General features: G+C 38.4%; 1 protein-coding gene across 5 annotated transcripts in view; it reads left to right on the forward strand.

The window, feature by feature from the left end:
• The window catches only part of baz (par-3 family cell polarity regulator), a 760,042-nt gene that overhangs the window by 100,708 nt on the left and 636,975 nt on the right, over positions 1-22,359 (forward strand). The window lies entirely within an intron of this gene.

Here is a 22,359-nt window from a genome sequence, read left to right on the forward strand (position 1 = left end):
ATCTGATGCACAAGTTGCTCCACACCAAAGTAATAGTTTGGTATAAAGTAGTAAATTATTGCTGGTGAAGAATTTTTATTGTGAAATAAAACCAAAAGGAAAAACATGTTGATATCCTCTGCTATCCACATAGCCTTAAATCCATCTGTATAGCCCACGTGCTATCTGTTTAGTAAGAGGAGTCCTATTATAGTGCAAGAGTTACTCATTGTCACATAGTTTATATAAATTGCATTCTCTCTTAGGGGAACATTTTTTCCTTTGGTAAAATGTTCCCTTATATCTATTTATCTGTCCCAGGTGCCAAGCAATTTTGTGATCAAGTGTCTCTCTCTCTCTTGAAGAAATAAAATTGTTTCCTTGTTTTCAGCATTACACTAACACACAATTAAATAATCTTCAGTAAAGAAAGCATGTTACTAGATCAGGAGGAAAAATAACCTTTCGTTCTTCTCTTAGTTTGTCTTTTTATTACCAACTCACTACCTCTTGATCACAAAGGTGGCACTGCTCTTGCCTCCATGTGGTGGGGCTGGTAACCTGGTGGGGAAAAGCTCTCCTTTTCAGAGTGAAATATTCCTAAAGCCCAGAAATTCACTGGGTGCATAGATAGAAAAAAATCAATTGAAACCTGATTTTGTTGCAGCTAAATGTCAAAAGACTGATGTAGACAGAATCCAAACTCCAACCTTCCTTATTATCCACTCAACCCAAGAACAACCAATTGGCAAACTCATCTTTCTAGTGCAGAAATAATAGAACCCCCAAGACAGTTTGATGTTTAAGATTGGGAGACTTACTGGTTGAAGTTGCCACTGCTCAACAGCCTGAGCAACTACTAAAACTAAAAACTTTTGGTGGAACTTCTGTTGCTGTTTCACCACACATTTCTCTGAACACATCAAGAGGTTTCACTGAATGGGATCTCATCAGCATGTCAGATGAAGAACTAAAACAAGAACTGCAAGATCAAGGAGTTGTTAATATCAGAAGAATTATGGCAAAGAAGAATGATGGCATATTAGTTCCTACTCAGAACATAATACTCACATTTGACAACCACCAACAGTGATCAAAGCAGGTAATCTTAACTGCCATGTTAAAGCCTACATTCCAAGCCCCTTATGCTGCTACAAGTGCCAGAAGGTTGGGCATTCACAGACATTTGCAGAGAAGCAGCTGCCTGTGGTGTATGTGGATCCACTGTGCACACTAATACTGATTGCACAACTACAACACCCAGTTGTTCTTACTGCAGAGAAGCATGTCCGGCATTTTCCAAGGAGTGTCCCCTCTGGAAATGTGAAAAAGATAGCGATACAAAATTGAACACAGTCACCTACCAAGAAGCCAAAAGATCATTGCCAGTCCCTAATACTAATAAACTAACCTAAGCTCAAGTAACGAAAAGACAAATATCAGTACAGTCTGCTGGATTCTGGCACATTCCAGAATTTCTCGTAATGAACTGGCCGATAAAGCTGCAAAAAATCCAACTACCTTAGATTTAACAAATGTCCCCTGTTCCAGCATCAGACTATCCACAAATCATTCATGGTGCATGTCTAACAGAATGGACAGCACGCTGGTATTCCCAAACAAATAATAAACTTTTTCAATTTAAATAGGATCTTAAAATTTGGCGTTCCGGTATCCGTACATCAAGAAGAGTTGTTGTTGTTATTTGGTTTTTAGGAGCATTAGCAACTAAGGCCATATTGCTCCGGGAATATTCGGCGGTCATTCCCTGACCTTTCCGCATCCTCCGTATTTGGTGGTGACGGGCTCGAACCCCGGTCTAATCAAGAAGCGTGTGCTACACACTGCTGCTCCTTCCCACCTGGCTACGGAGGCGCCATATCAAGAAGAAAAGAAATAGTCCTTTCAAGAGCAAGAATAGGTCATACTCATTTAACTCGCCTTCATTTACTCACAGGAGATGATCCACCCCAGTGTCCACATTGTTCTGTAAATCTGATTGTTAAACACATTCTCATTGAATGCCTATACTATAAACAAGAGAAATAGAACCCTGCTATCATTGGTTAACCTTTGGAAACCAATAACTCTAGAGAATGTCATTGGTGACAGTGCAAATATTCCTGAATTTTTTAACTTTCTGAAGCAAATTGGAGTCTTTAATCATTTCTGATTTCTGACATTGCAAGAATTTCTCATATATTCATATAATAACTGAATAGGTGCATTATAGCCAAAGCAGCTTATGCACCATCAAACCCCCACAACAACAACAAATATCAGTCACAATCCAAATGGTGGCAACTATACCAAGTGAATTGCTATCTGAGTGGGCAAGGTCAGTGGCCACTGTACTAATAAACCAAACAAAGTAAAGCTATAAATACGTTGATTACTGTACAACCAGATTCCACTCCACAGAAAACCACTACAGTACCTACTTCTGAAGTAACGCAAACAAGTTGCAAGCACTTAGAAGATGAGCAGGTACTAGAACTATTCATTGACAGGGAGAGGGACATAGGAAACCATACTTTCCAAAGAAGGGGAAAGGTAAATTTGAGCAAAACAAACCTTCAGCCTCTCGAAAACAAATCGAGGGTTCTACTAAACTCGGGTGCCTCCGTAGCCAGGTGGAAAGGAGCAGCAGTGTGTAGCACACGCTTCTTGATTAGACCGGGGTTCGAGCCCGTCACCACCAAATACGGAGGATGCGGAAAGGTCAGGGAATGACCACTGCATATCCCAGAGCAATATGGCCTTAGTTGCTAATGCTCCTAAAAACCAAATAACAAACAAACAATCTACTAAACTCAAATAATGCTTGCATTTCTGCTCTGTAACTGTAGACGATATCGTAGTAATTTAAATGACATCCAAGACCTCCTCTCGCAATATGACCCTATCACTTTTTGCCCTACTGGAAACCAATTTAACCCCACATAACTGTTTCCCCTCTGGAACTACATAATTCATTGGCAAGATCATGTTGTACACAAGCCGAACAATATGACACATGGAGGTGTAGCATTGATAATCAACACTCAGATACTCACAAACCAATCCTACTAAAAACAAACCTTGAGTCAGTTTCAGTATGAGTCAATGTTAACTTTGCCTTAACTATCATATCACTATACTTGCCCTTAATCAAAATATAAGTTATGCCGATTGAGAGGAATTAGTTGTTTTACTTCCTCAACCCTACTTCATCCTAGAGGACCTCAACAATCACCATTATGTTATGCTAAAATCAAAACATGGACAAATTATTGAAAAATTACTTGACCAGCACAATTTGATTACTCGCAAAAATGGCGCGCGCGCGCACACACACACGTGTGTGTGTGTGTGTGCGCGCCATTTTTGCTGAACTGCCAAATGGAACATTTTCAAAGCAAAATGGGATTTATACAAGCAGCTAGCAATACTGGCAGGAAAGCAGGTCCAATGAACATCCATAAACTTTGCCGCAGAATATATATCTAACCAAATACTATAGGCAGTGGACCAAGCGATTCCAAAAAATATCAGAACACTCAATTGTAGTGAAATAATTAATGCAGTGCAGCTAAAAAAGCAAAGAACAGGGTATGGAACATCTTCAGGAAGTTCCTAACAACTGCAAATCTCAACCACTTTAAACAGGCTTGGGCAAAAGCAAAACATGTTAGGCAGACCAACAAAAGGGAAGCATGGAGGAGTTTTTCCTCCACAATTACAAGAACTACAAAAACGCAAATGATATGGGCCAAAGTATAAAGCATTTACTTAAAACATCCATGCATCAACCTTTCCATACTCTGTTAATGGTTGTGATGTTACAAATCAAGTGGCATTTGTGAATACATTGGGCAAATAGTTCATGAAAATCTCAGCTACGACATCTTACCCACCTCATTTTCTGGTACCCAAGGCACAGGCTGATAAACATTTCATCAACTTTGAACTGGCATCTAGTGCTGCATATGATCTCCCCTTCAAAATGTCAGAATTGTACCATTCTCTAGCCACCACCAAACTCAGTGCAGCAGAACTAGATGGAATACGTTATATCATGATAGTGCAGCTTACTGAACCAGCCCTCAGGACATTATTTCTCTACAACAGAATATTCAAAGAAAGTACCATCCTGGACAAATGGCGTCATGTTTATATTTTGGCATTTCCAAAACCAGGAAAAGATCCTACAAATCTATATTACTGATCTATTGCACTCATGAGCTGTATGAGCATGGTCCTGGAAAAAATTATTAATGCCTGCCTAACTGGTTTCTATTTCAAAATAACCTCCTTAACCCAGTGCAATATGGTTTCTGTGAAGGCAGATCCACTCTTGACCTACTGATCAGGGCAGAAATGAACATACTTGACACTTTTGTACAAAAAGAATACCTTGTCATGGTTCTCTTTGATGTAGAAAAAGCCTTTGACACAGCTTGAAGGTATGGTATAATGCAAAACCTGCTTGATCTAGGACTACGCGGACACCTGCTGCATTTTATCAGAAACTTCTTATATCATTGCTTATTTCAAGTTAGAGTTGACAACCAGTTACCCTCAAATTTTATCCTGGAAGCAGGGCTCCCACGAGGTTCAATGCCACCCTATTTAACATAATAATAAATTCAATAACACAGGACCTACCACAAAAAGTGTCCACTATACTGACTTCAATATCTCCTGCCATTCCCCTAATATGTGAATGGTAGAAAGACAGTTAGTTGTTAAATTGTCCAAAAACAACGTTTTTTTGTCTCTCACCCCAAAAGACTATCAGGATTCACTTCTATAAGAAGCGTAACCTACATCCAGACGCAGAACTTCATCTAGAAAATTAAATCATCCCAGTGGTTCCTAATGTCTGCTTTCTTGATGTGGTTTTTGATCAAAAACTTAACTTCCCTGAACATATAAAAGAGTTCCAGATTACTGCCTTAAAAAGCTAAACATCTTAAGAGTAATATCTGACACAGTGTGCATGTGGGGAAGGGGGCTGACCTTACCTTACACACTACTGCATTTGTACCATGCATTAATACAGTCATGTCTAGACTATGGCTCTGCAGCTCCGCTAGACTGTGCTTTACATCAGCTTGATCCTATACACCACAATTCTCTTTGTTTTGCAATAGGGGCATACCATTCAGTGCCAGTTCAGAGCTTATATGCTAAAACAAATGAAACCTTGTATCTATTCAGACAAATGTTCACAACAAAATTCAAAGGGCAACTGGACAACCTTGATTGGATTGGACTTTGCTTGTGCAAATGGGAGAACCTTTATATAGCTTACCTTTGAACAGGGGTACATCTTTGCTCCCTGCTCACTGATTGGCAACTTGACCTTGGTAAGATACAGCCTGTGGCCTCTTGTTTAGTCCCACCTTACACGTATCATATACCACCGTGTGACCTTCCATTCACAGTGTGAGGAAAACACACATTAACCCAACAGAACATACCGCTAATTCAAGGCTCATTGAGAACCCAGCATGCACAGTACATGCCAATCGATACAAACAGATCTAAAACTGACACTCATGTTGGTGCAGCAGTATTATTTCCCAACATTACCATGCCAAGGATCTCCCTATTGAATGTAGCAGCTACACTGCAGAACTGTCTCTCCACATAGCCTTAAATTTCACATTCTCAACAAACATATTTATCCAACTATACAGCAGAATAAAAATCATGATAACCCTTTACTCATACAGATTTGGAATACTGTGACCAAGTTAAATAAGAATAAACAAGTTCTCTTTTTGTTGGACACATCACATTGGAATTGCTGGAAATGAACATGCCAACCTAGCTGCCAAAACTGCTACAATCCTTAAGTATATATCGGTCTCAGATTACAAGTTAATTGAAAAGAAGTGATGTTTTGAATAGTGGCCAATTTGGTAACAAGCTATTCCACATAAGGAAAGCTCACACCGTGGAAATCCAATATACCTGAGAACCAACATGAGTAAGTTGTACTAGCCGACTACTAATAGGCCACACAAACTTAACACACCTTTATCTGCTTGCAGGCACTGATCCTCCACAAACTGCAACAACCAGCTCACTGAGCAGCATGTACTCATTGATTTCTCCAAATACAATAGTGACCAACAAGCTATCTCATTTTCTGCGATGAACATTTCTTTCTGTGTTACTGGCCTCCTACCAGATACACCATACGTGGCAAAAATTTTTACTTTTTACTCAAATGGGTACAACTGTACAATGCAGTGTAAATGTGAATAACATTTATACAGATAAAACTGTGTATTTAACATTTCCGCAGTTAGTTGCATTATGGCCTTGGTGTTCTTGTGCCCTAAAGCCTATAAACAAACAAACAAACGAACATCATCTATTTATCAAAGAGAAACAAAAAATGTCTGCTTTTCTGCATGGATATGCTATTTATTTTATGTTTCATTTAGTTATTATTTATGTGATACATATAATAAAAATACATGAAACTGTAAGATAGACCTACTTCATTTAATTTAATCTTACAAAGTCAGAGCTTCAAATGCTGGTTAGTCTTATTGAAATAATAATAATAATTTTTTTTCAAATATTATTAGTGATTTAAAATATATACATTATATATATATATATATATATATATATAAAGAATATTAGTAGTACTAGCCATATAGTTCAAGGAAGCCACAGGCTTTTGCTACCTCAGCCAATCCAAAAAAAAAAAAAAAAGTAGATAAGAAAATAGACAAATTATGCATGTCCCTCCTCATGGGGGGCGGATCGATGCACCCTACTACGTATCTACCGTGCACTTGTACAATCCAGACTAGATTACGGGTCCCTGGTATACAATTCGGCCAGAGACAGTGTACTTCGATGGCTGGATCCTGTCCATCATCAGACTCTCCGTATCGCTATTGGAGCATATTGAACATCTCCTGTCCAGAGCTTATATGTCGAAGCAAACAAACCGCTGTTATCGCTTCGACGTAAGCAGTTGTCTCTAAAGTACGCTTTAAAATTGAAATCCCTGCCGGACCATCCCACATGGCCATTCGTTTTTGAGCCACGATGGGAAAATTTGTACAACACCCGTAAGACTGCCAATTGTCCTTTTGGTATTAGTCTCCAAGAGCTACTCAAAGAACTTAATATCAAGGTAGACAAGGTTGCCCAAACACCAAAGCAACCCCTTCCACCCTGGCATGCTCATATTCCAGCATGTGACTTGTCTCTTAGAAATTGGGCAAAGTCGGAAACTCCATCAGTCTACCTGCAGCTTTATTCAGTACACCGAGCTGAACATTCTGACTTCACGCCAGTTTACACAGACGGTTTGAAGTCGGAATCATATGTAGGATCTGCTGCTGTCTTTACAGACGCCATTACATCGGAGCAGAATCCCTCTGAATGCAGCATATTTACTGTAGAGCTGCACGCTATAGAGTTAGTCTTGGATCACATTAGTGAATACCAATACCAACGGTTCATTTTATATTCCGACTCTCTCAGGGTGTTACAGGCTTTAATAACTGTGAGATATAATCCTCATCCGGTTCTATCTTGCATTCAGCAGAAGATTCACTTTCTCCATGAACGTGATATGATATCTGCTTCTGCTGGATTCCCAGGCACATTGGGATTAGGGGAAATGATTTGGCTGACACCGCAGCCAAATCAGCAATTCCCGATAATAATCGCTGCCTGTCAGTCCCCTATACAGACTACAGGCAAATAATACACCAAAAGATACACTCCCAATGGCAGGATTTGTGGAATAGACAGACTATGAATAAATTATATCGTATAAAGCCTGTAATTGAACCGTGGCAGTCTAGTCTGTGCAGGAATCGTAAGGAGCAAGTTGTTCTTGCCGGACCCGCATAGGACATAGTCATTTGACTCATTCGTTTTTGCTGAGGGCTGATGACCCTCCTATGTGTGAGTCCTGTGGCACAATTTTATCAATCAGATACATTTTAATTGATTGTACAGATTTTAGCAATATCCGTTTTACCGCCTTTAATCATCTGACTGAGCCGTATATACTCGATCAGATTTTATCCGACAATGACAATGTGTCTGCTGTTTTTAGCTATTTTAAATCAATAAAGGTTTTTACTTGTATTTAAAATTTACATGTTATTGTTATTTCTTTATTGATTTATCTTTTTTACATTTTATACCTTTGTTATTTTATATCTTGACATGGTGACCTAAGTAATTAGGTCAGTGAAATTAAAATTTTTATATATCACCTGGTTTTGGCGCATTATAGCCTTAGCTGCTAATGCGCCAATAACACCCAAGAACCAACCCTCCTCATATAGGTAATTATCCAATTGACCTTTGAATTTCTTCAAACTGTCAGCCTCTGTTAACAGCAGAGACAACTTGTTCCAATAATCAACAACTCACTAGCTAAAAGAAGACTTCCTATGATCTAGTCTAAACTTCTTCCCCTGGAATTTTTTTTATAACAGTGGAAATTGCCTTCATTCATTTTACTAACCCCTCTAAGGTGCCTGGTTGTCAAGTTCTGTACCCCCCATAATTGAAGTCTTTCCTTGTATGGTCACCCTGTGAAAGTTATCCATCTTTGGACCCTTTCACAAAGTAGTGGCTTTTTTTTTTTTTTTTTTTTTTAGATGAGGACACACATAATATTGTGTGTCCTCATCTAAATTACTAGGAATACTGTCTCCATACTCGGGCTTTGTATTCCAAGTGTTGTCTTACAATTGCCTTACACAATAGAATTATGATCTCCCTATCTCTGCAGGCCATTTGTGTACCTAACTCAGAGAACTATATATCCATCCATATCATAACTCAGATTACTTAACTCTTCTACTGTTTTTAATTCAACCCAACCAAGTCAATAAATTATTTTGGGTTTGCTAATACCCAAATGTAAGACCTTACATTTTGCTGCTATAAAACTAAGCTTCCAGTTTTCAGACCATTCTTAAATGGTCTGAAAACTGGAAGTGCATCCTGAAGGAGCACTGCTTGGTGCTGATCATTAACGACTCTTTTGTCATCTGCGAATTTTGACATTACGCCCTCTGTCTCTATTTCATTTACGAAAATTAGAAACAACAGTGGTCCGAGAACCAGTCACACTGTGGGGCCCACTTCAGACGTTACCCCAATCTGAAGAGGATCAGTTAATCACAACACTCTGTCTCTACCCTGCAACCACACTGTGATCTATGTTAGAATCTTGCCAGCAATCTCAGCGTGTTCCAGCTTATCCAAATTATAACTGGGAACTAAATGATTTTGTTATAAGTGAGAAGGAAGTGGAAGAGAAAGAGAGCTGAAAAGCTAAAAGTAAATAAGGCACTTGTCTGTGATTGGATATACCGATGGTTAGTTTGTGTTTTTTTTTTTTTTAAGGAGCATTAGCAACTAAGGCCACATTTTTTTTTTTTTTTTTTTTTTTTTTTTTTAAATATATACAGTGAAACTTCCCTTTAACGGACAGCCATGGGGAACGAAAATGTGTCCGTTAGAGAGAAGTGTCCGCTAACAAGAAGTCTGAGGGAGAAAAAAAAAAAAAGAAAGAAAGAAAAATCGTTAAACGTTTAATGTAAAATTAAATTAAAATATATATAGATTTTGAACAATATTTTTGTAAATAATATGCATACAATTGTGCTATGCATATTATGACTTTATCTTAAGAAAAATACATACAGTAATCACTTATTTTCTTCTGCACATTCTTCCGGCTGATAATTTTGTTTTCAACATTTGTTTGGAGTGAAGAAACCATCGAAAGTCCTTCAGTATCTTCTTCAGCGGCGAAAAACATTTTTAAACAATTGATTTCTATGAGTGCTTCTTCTATTTTCATCGGTGGTTCGTCATTAATATGTTCTTCGATAGAACGACCTCCTTCCATTTCTTCATCCTCATGAGGAACTTCTTGAAAAATATCGATGATAATGTCGTTGATATCTAGAGCACCATCTTCTGTAGCGGGTTTGAGTCTATATCTTTGTAGCCAGGGTCACTTGTAGCGGAAGTATCGTACATTATCAATAGATGTTGAAGTTCTTGTTCTTCTTGGTACTCCACATTGCTGTTCACAACTTCAATTTTTGCGTTTAAGAAGCCAGACTTTACAAAACAGTTCACAACAGTTTGTTTTCTAATTGCGTTTACTGAAGAGGAAATCCATTGAATCACATCTAGGATGCTGAGTTTCTTTGCAAGGTCACTCGCACATGTTACATCGTTCATGTTTGCAATGAGATGTCTTAAAACACGTTTTCTGTAGTGAAGTTTAAAATTTTTTATTATCCCTTGATCCAAGGGCTGACACTCTGCATATGTGTTTGGTGGCAGAAAAACGATTTGAATGTTGGACAATTCAATGTGCGGGTGAGATGCAGCATTATCCATGAAAAGAATAATTTTTCTGTTTTGACGAATCATGTTTTGGTTAAAGTGACTTATCCATTCGCTCATGATATCTCATGTCATCCACGCTTTTTTATTAGACTTCCAGTCAACATTCAAAAGATTCAACTTTATGCCCTTGAAACAACGAGGATTTTGTGGTTTTCCTATAACAAGAGGTTGTTCAAAGTCTACCAGCATATTTGTACACAATAGTACAGTCAAGCGTTCCTTAGAAATTTTCCGCCCTGGCACTTTTCGTTTTTTACACTCATTGTTTTTTCAGGAAGAGTTTCGTCACAGTTGTAAATATCCTTAGCTTCAAAATCACGACATAAATCTTCAATTTGACAGTCCACTCTGTTACAACCCCAGTATCAACAGATCCACTTTCACCACTTACGGTTTCCAAGAAATTTTTATGCCGAGTTTTGAACTTGTTTAGCCTTTGAACTAGTCTTCGTCTAGTTCTTTGAACTTGTCACAGAAGCTTTGAACTCATTTACTCCCATAGATTTCGCAACCTCCAAAGCTTTTCCCTAATAATAGGCCCATTAATGGGAATTTTTTTAGCACGTTCGCGACAAAACCACTCATACGTAACATTGTCAATTTGAAGTCCAACAGTTTTCGGGAATGATTTTTGCACCTGATCATTTCCGTGTTGCCAAAATTGTTTGAGCAGTTCATTTTTTACCCTTTAGGATGTCGCTTACCTGCGTCTTCCCGATTTTGAATTTTGCAGCGAGATTGCGAACACTATTTTTTTGCCGATCATATGCATTAATGAGTTCGACTTTATCTTTTAAAGTTAAATGTTTACGAGAAGACATTGTGCACTTCACACGACACTGAACAAAACTGAAAAGACGAAAGGCGGACCATGTCCCCCCCCCCTGCACACACCGAATTCATCAGAAGTTTTACACGTGCCTTAAAATTCTTGAAAAAGGGTTTAGAACCGCGATGTAAACCTTGATAAAATTCAGAGAATCGGAAATAGAAAATAGATTGAGGCAATACGTGGAAGAAACGTTCCTAGAAAAAGGGCCGTAAGCTCGCCCGCTGTCTGTCCGTTATGGGGAGATCAAATTAAGTGCTAATCTAAACGAAACAGTGCAGATTGCCTGTCCGCGTCCGTTACAGAGAATGTCCACTAGACAGAAGTTGCAAACACGTTAAAACCAATAGAGGTGAGTTGGGGAATTTGAAAATGTCCGTTGTAGAGAGATGTCCGTTAACGAGATGTGTGTCTTAGAGGAGAAGTTTCACTGTATATATATATATATATATATATATATATATATATATATATTAGAACCTATAGTACTTAGTGCCGTGCTTGGGTTGGAGGTTGAGAAGACGAAAGAAGATATTTGTTGACATTGGACTTGAACTTCTGTAGACTGTAATTTTCAGGAAATACGTATGAAGGAAGGTTGTTCCAAAAAACGGCAGTTGAATGAATAAGCGAGGAAGATGAAAAGTTGGTTCTGTGAGTTTGAAGTTGGACAGTAAATGGATGTTGGCTGGTGGCGGCACGTGTTCGGACCATTTTGAAAGAGAGAGCGTGAATTATAGAAGCCAATTCAGAATAACAGTGCCCATGTAAGTATCTGTAGAAGAGGCACGCAGCAGAAACAGTACATCTATGAGAGAGTGAGTGGAGAGACTCTGTTAGAGATGAATCATCAATTAACCTAACTGCCCTCTTCTGAATGGAATCAAGAAGCCTGAGAGAGGTTTTGGGGGCACCACCCCAGATGTTGGAACAATATTCCGTGGCAGAACGGATTTGCGATTTGTACAGAGTGAGCAGCTGTTTGGAAGAAAAGTAATGCCGAGAGCAAAAGAGAAAACCAAGTTTTTTTAGATGCAGAGGAAGCAATATTTGTAATGTGCTTGTGCCAAGAGAGATTAGAAGTCAGGGTAATCCCCAAAAGAGATATATCATTTTGCCCAGAAATCGGAGTGTCGCTAAAGATAAGCATAGGAGCAGAAGAATCCTTTTTGCGAGATATAAGACAAGACTGAGTTTAAGAAGGGTTGAAATCAACTAAGTTGTCTTTGCCCCACTGGAGAATTACCCGAAGATTGGCATTTAAGAAATTGGTAGCAGATTTTCGAGAAATTGAAGCTGATTGAGCAGGACAAGGTTTCTCAAAATGAAAAGTGGAATGCAATGTGCTATCAACGGCAAAACTATGGATAGGATTTCCAGTCAATGGAAGAAGGTCATTAATATACAAGAAGAAAAGAGTGGGGGAAAGAACTGAACCGTGGGGGACACCGGCATTAGTGGAGAAGTTAGAAGAAAAGGAGCCATCTACCTCAGTGACTGATCACAAAGAAAACTGGATAACCAATTACTAAAAACAGTTGGCAAACCATAAGATGGAAGCTTGTTTAGAAGACCTTTATGCCAAACAAGATCGAAAGCCTTTGAGATGTCAAGAGCAACTATTTGTGTTTCACCGAACAATTTCCATTGAATTAGTCCATAAATGGGTAACATAAGCAAGAATATCATAAGCAAGACCAGTGGATCGACACTGACGGAATCCATACTGGCGATTGTTGATCAGATGGAAGGTTTCTAGGTAGTTTGAGTTGGCGGTTAATTGATTTCTCCATTACTTTAGAAAGAGTAGAAGTAATTGCAATGGGACGATAATTGGATGGGAGGGATTTGTCACCCTTTTTAGGAACTGGCTGGATATGAGCAAATTTCCAAGCAGAAGGAAAAACACCTTTGGAATAAGAAAGTGAAAAAAGGCAGCAGAGAATAGGAGTAAGTTCAGGAGCACAGGTTTTGAGAACAAATGGAGAAATACCATCGGGACCTGGAACTTTGTTAGCATCAAGATTCGTCAAAAACCTTCTGACATCCTTTTGATGGAAGACCACAGGAGGCATTGAATGGAGCATGTTGGGAATGGTGGGAGGTGTTTTACCAAGATCATTAATACATGAGTTGGAAGAAAAATGGGATGCTAGCAGGTCAGCTTTATCCTTGGCTGAAGTGGCAACAGAACCATCTGGTTTGGACAGAGGTGGGAGCAGAGATGGGCAAAAGTTGCGGCCAATAGCTTTGGCAAGAGACCAGAATGCTCGGCTACTCTTAGCCTGTTCAAACTCTAGTTTGGGCTGATTAATTGTTGCGAGCTTTGGTGTAGGCAGAAAATGAAACTGGAGAATTAGAAACAAGCCAATTATGATATGCAACATTCTTTTCTTGAACAGCCTTAGCACATTTATTGGAAAACCAAGGTTTAGATAAAGGACGAGATTTTAAAGTGGAGTGTGGCAAGAAGGATTCCATTTCTACAAGAATAATTTCACTGACACTATCTGAGCAAACGTTGACATCAGAAGTTTTGAAACAGTAATCTGATCAAGGAAAAGGAGAAAAGAAGTCTCGCACTTCATCCCATTTTGCATTCTTGTAATGCCAAACAACACGAGGTTGGAAATAGCCATGAGATAAAGGTTCCATTGGAGAAGAGACAATCACCAAGTTGTGATCTGAAGTGCCTAATGGACCTCTCACTTCGACCGTGTGCTTAGAAGGGTTGTTTGTGAGAAAAAGATCAAGCATATTGGCTGTATGATTAGCATTATCTGGTATTCTTGTAGGTAAATGAACAATCTGTGCAAGGTCATTAGTTATTGCAAAAGCCTCAGCATCTCGACCAGCTGGGTCGGTGTGACTAGAAAACAGAAGCCAGCTGGAGTTGTGAACATTAAAATCACCAAGTAAAATTACCTCACTGTTAGGAAAGTTGGACTGCAGAAAGTCAAGTTGCAAAGAGAGGAAGTCAAGCTCCAAGTGATTAGTGGAATTGAGAGAACGGTAGAGACAACAAATGAATTTGACGCAATGAGGTAGTGAGATTTTAAGCCCGAGAAGATCAAAGAGAGGAGACTCCAAATTGGGAAGTCTTTGACAGGGAATATCAGAACAGCCATATGCACAAGTGCCACCTTTGAGGTGAAAGGAATCATACAGCGAATAATTTGGGCATCTGAGATGAGCAGTAGTTGAATCAACCGATAACTGAGATTCTGTCAGAAAAAGTACATGGGGTTTGGCAGACTGCAAGCGGAAATGGACATCGTTGAGATTAGAATTGAGACTACGTATATTTGTGAAATGAATTAGGAAATGCTTGGGAGGTTTAGATATTTTTTCAGATAAGCTTGCTCTATTAGTTTGACAATTCATGGTATATTCAATAGTAAGAAAAAGTGGGTGGGACATGCTATATGATGTAATGAAATTTTTGGATATGGTGTACACATGGTAAGAATATACCCAGATCCTTGACATAACGTGGCCTCGACAATGCTCCCCGCATACACACTACTCGGACTCCCTCCAGTCACTATCTGGCAGAGTAGAGGTAGCAAGATCATACACTAGCTGATCCTGAAGCCTCCTAGAGAGTTACCAATAGGTTCGGTCCGGTGTACTAACTAGCGACCGGCCTGCGAACACTGTCTAAGAGCTGTACCCTCGAAATGTAAGGAATATTGGATCTCGATATTGATGTTCATATTGCTCCGGGGATATGCGGTGGTCATTCCCTGACCTTTCCGCATACTCCGTATTTGGTGATATTCCGATGAACCAAAACATTATGACCACCTACCTAATATGATGTTGATCCTCAACAAGCAGCCAAAACAGCCCGTACCCGGTGAGGCCTGGATGCTACCTGATTTCTAAATGTGTCTTGTGGTATCTGGTACCAACACGTAACCAGCAGATCCTTTAACTTCTGTAAGGTTCATGGTTGAGACGCCACAGATTGGAGTTGCTATTCCAACACAAACCACAGATGATTGATGTCTTGGTAATTTGGAGGCCAGGGCAATACCTGGAAGCCTTCCTCATGTTCTGCAAACCAGTCTCGAAGAATCCAGGCAGTGTGGCATGGTGCATTATCGTGCTGAAAGACTGCAACGCCAGAGATGAATACCGTTCCCACGAAAAGGTGTACATGGTCAGCAATGATGTTTAGGTAGGTGGTAGACGTCAGAGTGCCCGGCACATGGATGACCGGACCCAGGGTATCCCGGCAGAACATCGCCCAAAGCATGACACCACCACCGGCTTGTTTTCGTCCCATGGTGCATCCAGGCCCCATCACTTCCCCAGGTAAACGGTGCTGTTGCCGGTGAACCGTGGTTAGCATGGGCACTTGGAGCATCCTGTGGCTATGCAGCCCTATTTTCAGCAGGGTTCGACGCACTGTGTATTGTGACACATTACTCCCATTACCAGCATTCCAGTTACTGACGAGTTGAGCCACAGTCGCCCTTCTGTTGCCACCTACCATCCGGGAGAACCTTCACTCACCTTGAGATCGATGAGCCATGGTCTTCAAACACCTCGCTGGCATTTTGTGGGTTTTTCCTCCTCGGACCACTTTCGGTAGGTGCTAACCACGGCTGACCGTGAGCACCCCACCAGTCATGCTGTTTCGGATATGCTCTGACCCAGTCTTCAGGCCATTACAATTTGGCCTTTGTCAATCTCGCTTAAGTCCTGCCTTCCCATCTGAAGAACAATCTGATTTAGTTACTCTGACCTATTAACAAAGGAAATGGATGCAAATAATTTTTATGCTATATATTTAGATTTAAATAAAGCTTTTGCCACTGTTCCATACAAAAAAAACTGCTGTACAAATTGAAGAGTGTGGTATTAAGGGAATGTTACTGCAATAGTTAAAGGTATGCTTGAGTGGCAGAAGACAGAGTAGCTATAAACAAGTGCTGCTCTTCTTGGACTAATGTTATTAGTGAAGTTCTGCAGGGTTCAGTGCTGACCTTCACTGTTTTTAGTACTGTATTTATTACCATTATTGTTGAAGGCACATCAAGCATACTGTCCAAGTTTTCAGATGATACAACGGTTGGCATGGTGGTTAATTGCAGGAATCAAGGTGTACTACAGCAGCCAGGCCTTGAAAAATTAGGCAAATGATCTGAGAAATGGAAATTGAGATTTAACATTGGTAAGTATAAGATGCTACACATGGACAGCAGTAATAACATGGCAGTTAGTTGCTTTCACAATCAAAGTGGTGAAGAATGAAAAAGATCTAGGAATAATTGTCTGACATGAAGTTCTCAGTGAAGCAGGCTGCCAAAAAGCTCATTGGGTTGTGTTAATGATTGTACAGGAACTTTGTCAGGAGGGACAAAAAGGTAATCATTCTATTACATAAAGCAATTGTTAGCCCACATCTTGAGCATCGCTTGCATACAGGTCTGGAACCTCATTTTAAGAAGTAGATCTCTTGGATTGGGCAGAGAAGTGCAACTTTAGTCCAGAACACGAAGTGGTGCTCTTACCAGGGCACACTGTGCCCTGGTAAGTTGGTGTGCACCGTACAAAGATGCCTAATCAAGGGGGAGGGATGCTGTCCATAGCCGAATACTTAAATGTTACTCTGAATACTTTAGTTACTTTAGTTGAATACTTTAAAAAAAATTTGAAACTTAAAATAAATAAAAATTAAAAATGAGAATGATTATTCTTGTTATTATTTGTCTCTGGCATATTGCAAGGTGCTTTTTTTTTTTCTTTACTTTTTTTCTTTCAAAGTTAATGTTGATAATTTTTGAAAATTATTAACATTAACAGTTCTTTTGTTTTTTCATTTAATTATGGTGCATTTGGATATATCTACTATTTCTGTGATGGGCTTGTGTTTTCCCTTTCTCCTTCAGGATAATTCAGAATTTTTTTTTGGCTGGTGCAGCATAAGCCTCGGGCTTCCTTGCACTATATGGCTAATATATAATAATAATATGCAAAACTTGAACCTAAAAATAACAATTATCGAAATACTAAGCAATGAATCATTGAAACGTTTTATGCAAAGGACTACTTTATTGTACATGACATTTGCAAATACAGTGGATTCCAGTTATTTGGGCTACCGGTTAATCGGGGTAGCTGTTTATTTGGGACAAATCTTAAAGAACAGAACCTAATCGAGAAAATAGCCAGGGTTTACTTTGCTTAATTGGGACAACATGACATTTAATCGGGGCAGGAGACCACCGCACTCGAGATTACCCTACGATTGTCTCCGACCGTACTACGCTGTTTGGTTGGATTTCTGGAGGTCACAACCGTAAAACAAAAACCATTAGCAGTCCCCTGTTAGTGCAATCTATTATAAACGCATAGTAAACTCGATCTTATTGAATATGCGATAATACTGACAGCTGGAATTCTGTGGGTTTTTATGTTATTATGGTGAAATGTTTCCCCTTCCATGAAATCTTCAATCATATAAAAAAAAAATAATTTTTCAGAATCTTCTCTTCATTCCTATTTTTTAAACTTCATAACTTGTTACTCCATTCTCATTGCACGTATCATGTTACTTGCAATTTGTATGTGCCATGTTCTTTTTTATTGATTGCTTATCTTTTTTACTGTTTTAAATTTTACTCCCCTTCCGAATGTCAGTGAAAAGATTCCGATTTTCGGGTATCATTTAATTTTTTAATTGGTAAATAAAGTGTAAATTTGTACTTAATATATCTTTACTTTTATAGTCTGTGGATAATATTTCTCTTATTTTCGCTAATTAGAATCGCTGTTTAAATGGAATTGAAATGAATTCACAGTAAAACTACAGATCTTGGGTACAAGTCCATATTTTGACTAACGATCAGAAACAAAGCAGTGATTAACAGGTGCCACTCACTGCATTCCCTACCCACATGTAACATGCCAAAAACGTCGTAATACATCGAAGTCTAAATAAAGATAAAGAGAAATGGCAATACGGAATTAAAATAATCAAATATTTACAAATTTTCAAATATAACTACATTTTTTGTTTAAATCCCTCCTGAAGTCGTGTAAAAACTAATTTTTGTTAAAATATCTCTTACTGCTGTTCTTAAATAGGGAACTTGTTTTCCGTTATAAAAACAGCAGTAATGCAGGGATAAACCCTAACTAAGACTGACAATAATGAAGGCATTCACAATAATCACAGAAATCGATTATACAATAGCTCTGTTTAAGACCACGCCCACTGTGCAGAGACAACTTGAATCCAAGATCTGGAGTTAGCCCAATTCATAAACATGATCACAATGGCCAGCGTTTACTACATATCGTATAGCGAATGGTACTTTACTATGGTAAGTCCATCGTAAAGTGATTTGATCGTACAGAAAATCAGTTGTAAAGCTGTATTTTTAATATAGTAATCCATCATATTTTTATCTATTTACGTGAAACTTTGCATAATTAGGGCAGCTGCTTAATTGGGCCAAAATGCACTAGTCCCAATGTGTCCCAAATAAATGGAATCCACTGTATATATTATACTTGAAAAAATGGTGCGTGATACAGTTATGTTCATGTATGTAAATTTATTATTGGTAAATATGCATGTTAAGTGTTTTTGAATACAACTTTATGGGGATAAGCCGCAACTTGATATATGAATAATCCCAATTCACTGGCTTATTAGATCTTCAGTTTTAGCTGCACGGATGTTGCTGCATCCATAGGCACTGTCTTTAGAATTGGCATCTGTAATTCCCCACTTTCTTCCAAACCATTCTGAACATGTCATAGTTGGCATTCGTTCACTGTCCAACTCGAAACTCACAGAACCAACCTATTTCATCATTCGTGGCTTCTAATTCTGTTTTCTGGAATAACCTTCGAGCATCAGCAGGATACTGCCCATGTTCCTATGATAACACATGCTGCGAGCCATGATCCTGCTGTTATTTAAAGCCAGAGCCATACCTGGGGATGTAGGGGGCTCGAATTCCAATGATATTTAAATTTTTTTAAATATAAAAAAAATATAAAAAAAAAAACGTTAATTGTACAAAAAAAAAAAAAATCCAATATTGGCTTATTTATGTTTCAGTAAATTTATTTATTTTATAATCAGATGTTAAAAGAAATTAATTTTTGTCAATTTTTTTTATTTAAACCTACACTGGTGTTCAAAGAAAGTGCATCGCCCCTTAAAATTGTAACTGTCTTCTGAATAACGTAAGTATATGGCAATATTTCTTACAGATTGCATCAGATAAGATTGACGCGTGTAGGTGATGATGTAATATTGCATCAGCCATTACTTTCAGCTATATAAGCACAGCTCTGCAAGAGTTGCAGTCATTCATTGCTTGTGTCAAGCTAGCGAGTTACGTGCAGTTGATGCCATGAAGAAAGAGTGCTACTGTTGCTTTATGTGAGGAAGGATGTTCTTCCTGTCATATTGCTTATAGTGTCTTGAAATCAGTCGACTGTGAGTAGATTTCTTTCCAAACTCAAGAATACTGGTTCTGCTGATAGGAAAAAAGGAACTGGACACAAACTAGTCTACGCCAAAAGAGTATTGCATTTTGAAGAACTTATGCCTTAAAAACCGTAAAGCTTCTTTGTTTGAGCTGAAAAGAGAATGGGAAGAAAATACATGAGTGGTAGTAACAGTCAGAAGATGCTTCTTAAAAAATGGACTTGTAGCCCGTTGTCCTAAGAAGAAGCCCCTCCTCACAAAAAAAATGAAAAAGGCCCGATTAATTTGGTGCAAGGAGCATGTCAAATGGACCCCCCCCCCCCCCGAGCATTGGAAATCAGTTATTTTCTCGGATGAGAAGAAAATCAACCTGTATGGCTCTGATGGGAGACAAACGATTTGCCGTAGACGTGGTGAAGAATTACCATCCAGACTGTATTGTGTCTACAGTGAAATTCCCTACCAGCCAAATGATATGGCGGTTGCATTTCGTATCACCTGCAGTTTATAAAAGGTTCTGTAAATGCCAATGGATACCTGGCTATATTGGAAGGCAAACTGCTGCCGACCATTTCAACCTGCCCAAGTAACTGCATCTTTCAGGACGACTCTGCTCCTTGTCATCGGGTGAAAAGTGTAAGTAGGCACTTGTATAATTACTTTAGCTTCATTTCTGTGGCGCCTCCGTAGCCAGGTGGGAAGGAGCAGCAGTGTGTAGCACATGCTTCTTGATTAGACTGGGGTTCGAGCCCGTCACCACCAAATACGGAGGATGCGGAAAGGTCAGGGAATGACCACCGCATATTCCCGGAGCAATATGGCCTTAGTTGCTAATGCTCCTAAAAACCAAACAACAACAACAGCTTCATTTCTGCATTAGAGGTTTGACAGTAATGTGCTTACATTTGTTACAGGTGAAAAAATGGTTGGAACAGCAGTCCGTTACAACTTTTAGCTGGCAAGGAACAGCCCGAACCTGAATGCTATACAAAACTGTTGGCATTGTGTGGATTCTGCAGTTGCCAGAAAGAAACCAAAGGCCCTTTGTGAACTTCAGGAAGCCATAATTCGTGTTTGGAACCATGAACTATCAGTTGATTATCTTCAGAAATTGATCTTGTCAATGCCTTGATGGTGTGCTGCTGTCATCAAGACCAGAGGCAATTCAACTAAATATTAGTTTTCATCCGGTGAACTTTTCATTTCATAATTTACTTTAAAATGGCAAACTGAGGGCTTCTGATAACATTTCAGCCTTTGTATAAAGGTTGTAAAAACTGTTGTATAAAAGGTTGCAAGTGCTCATTTTCTTTGCACCTTCTTTGAACACAAGTGCAATTTTAATGCAATAAAAACCCACAATATTGCAACTTCACATTTAAAACTGTTCACTTTCACCAAAATGCTATCCCATTGATGTTTATCACTGACTGTTTTTAGCTGAGCATTGTTTCAGGTCCTTAAAAAATGGCCAAAAACTTGAAAGGGCTTGGTTGATATACTCTGAAAAAAAAAAAAAAGATGGCATTTTCTGCTTTTGCTGCAAATTATTTTGTAATGCAAACATTCGCTTGAAGACTACTGGGTGCTGTTCTTGGCATCATTCACAAGATGGTTTAAGCTGGCACGAGAACTTTTAAAATCATAAAATATGCATGCAACAGTGGAAGGAATTAGAGCTCCAGTTAAAATCCAATAAAATTATGGATGTTGCAAATCAAAATTTGATAGAGAAAAAAAAAAAAAATACTGGAGAATGATTTTGGAACAGTAATTGAGATAATTAAATTTTTAGCTGCGTGCAATTTTGCACTGAGAGGAAGCAGTGAAAAATTATTTGAACCAAATATTGGAAAATTTTTGGGACAAATAGAGTACAAGTAAGAATTTTACAAGAAAATAGAAGAGCTTTTTATGTTTTGTGTGTTGCGCATAATTTTAATTTAGTTGAATCTGATGCAGCATGTTCTTCAATAACAGCAAAATTATTTTTTAGTATATTACAAAGGTTATACTAGATTTGCATTGCTTCACCAAGTAGGTGGGATATTTTAAAAAGGCACATCAAAATCACTGAAATCTCTACCAAAAACAAGATTGGAAGGAAAGATAAACTCTGGAGATATATGTTATCAATTATGGGATATTACAACAGCATTAAATGAAATCAAGGAACAGTCCAAAAGAAAATAACAGAAATGACTTCTTTTAAATTTATTTTAAGTGTAGTTGTTTGGTATGAAATATTGAGCATTATAAATAAAGTAATAAAGCCATGCAAAGTAGTAAAATTGATTTGAACACTGCAATTATATTGATAGAAGGTGCTTTTTAGTCAACTAAACGAATTTAGAACATAAGGTGTATGGATAAAGCTTTGCAAATAAGTTGGAAGTACCAACAGTGTTACCAGAAGTGCAAATTTTCAGAAAAGAGTGCAAGTTTACCTCAGATGAATGTTCTACTGAACCAACCAAAAGGTTTGAAAAGGAATTTTTTAATATAATTATCGATGTAGCTATCTTTAGCTTCCAAAAAAGATTTGATCAGATGATTGAAATATTCTGAGCTTTTTATCTTATTCCAAAATCAGAAAAACTTAATGAATTTATTTGAAAAAGCGATAGAAACGAAATGTCAACACCTTGAAGGAATTTTAATGGCGAAGATGGGAGCAGCAATA

Source organism: Mastigoproctus giganteus, chromosome 1, assembly GCF_048544385.1.
Source record: "Mastigoproctus giganteus isolate SK-2022 chromosome 1, ASM4854438v1, whole genome shotgun sequence".
Lineage (NCBI taxonomy): Eukaryota > Metazoa > Arthropoda > Arachnida > Uropygi > Thelyphonidae > Mastigoproctus > Mastigoproctus giganteus.